Source organism: Eriocheir sinensis, chromosome 20, assembly GCF_024679095.1.
Source record: "Eriocheir sinensis breed Jianghai 21 chromosome 20, ASM2467909v1, whole genome shotgun sequence".
NCBI lineage: Eukaryota > Metazoa > Arthropoda > Malacostraca > Decapoda > Varunidae > Eriocheir > Eriocheir sinensis.
The window spans coordinates 18,356,151-18,357,846 of NC_066528.1; positions in this window are offsets into that span (position 1 = coordinate 18,356,151).

Below are 1,696 nucleotides of genomic sequence, written 5' to 3' on the forward strand. Positions count from 1 at the left end.
CTTCCATTATCTAATTTTAAAGATGAAAAATAGATTAATTGGGTTCTTATAAGTGTAGTTTTTAGGTTCATTGTAAAGAAGAAGGGTTAAACTACCACCAGGGTCATGAAACTATCTCTGGAAATGCCTCAAACTCCTAAAAAAGCCTTGTCAAATGTGCTTAGGGCTTTCCTCCTCTTCCATTATCTGTATTTTAAAGCTGAAATCACATTAATTAGGTTCTTATAAGTGTAGTTTTTAGGTTCATTGTAAAGAAGAAGGGTTAAACTACCACCAGGGTCATGAAACTACCTCTGGAAATGCCCCAAACTCCTAAGAAAGCCTTGTTTAATGTGCTTAGGGCTTTCCTCCTCTTCCATTATCTAATTTTAAAGATGAAAAATAGATTAATTGGGTTCTTATAAGTGTAGTTTTTAGGTTCATTGTAAAGAAGAAGGGTTAAACTACCACCAGGGTCATGAAACTACCTCTGGAAATGCCCCAAACTCCTAAAAAAGCCTTGTCAAATGTGCTTAGGGCTTTCCTCCTCTTCCATTATCTAATTTTAAAGATGAAAAATAGATTAATTGGGTTCTTATAAGTGTAGTTTTTAGGTTCATTGTAAAGAAAAAGGGTTAAACTACCACCAGGGTCATGAAACTACCTCTGGAAATGCCCCAAACTCCTAAAAAAGCCTTGTCAAATGTGCTTAGGGCTTTCCTCCTCTTCCATTATCTAATTTTAAAGATGAAAAATAGATTAATTGGGTTCTTATAAGTGTAGTTTTTAGGTTCATTGTAAAGAAAAAGGGTTAAACTACCACCAGGGTCATGAAACTACCCCTGGAAATGCCTCAAACTCCTAAGAAAGCCTTGTCAAATGTGCCACCTCTCTCATAATCTATTTTTAAAGCTGAAAACACATTAATTAGGCTCTTATAGGTGTTCTTTTTAGGTTCATGGTAAAGAAGAAGGGTTAAACTACCACCAGGGTCATAAAACTACCCCTGGAAATGCCCCAAACTCCTAAGAAAGCCTTGTCAAATGTGCCACCTCTCTCATTATCTGTATTTTAAAGCTGAAAACACCTTAATTAGGCTCTTATAGGTGTTTTTTTAGGTTCATTGTAAAGAAGAAGGGTTAAACTACCACCAGGGTCATGAAACTACCCTTGGAAATGCCTCAAACTCCTAAGAAAGCCTTGTCAAATGTGCTACCTCTCTCATAATCTATTTTTTAAAGCTGAAAACACATTAATTAGGTTCTTATAGGTGTTTTTTTTAGGTTCATTGCAAAGAAAAAGGGTTAAACTACCACCAGGGTCATAAAACTACCCCTGGAAATGCCTCAAACTCCTAAGAAAGCCTTGTTAAATGTGCTTAGGGCTTTCCTCCTCTTCCATTATCTAATTTTAAAGATGAAAAATAGATTAATTGGGTTCTTATGGGTGTAGTTTTTAGGTTCATTGTAAAGAAGAAGGGTTAAACTACCACCAGGGTCATAAAACTACCCCTGGAAATGCCTCAAACTCCTAAGAAAGCCTTGTCAAATGTGCTGGAAGGGAAGGGAAGGAAACAGCTAGATAGGAAAGGAAAGGGAATGAGTGTGTAGGTGAGAAGGAAAGGAAAGGGAAAGGGTAGATGGTAGGAATGCAAATTTTATATAAAGGAAAGGAAAAAAAATGTGATAAAAAGCTTCATTTCCCTGAGCGAGACTTT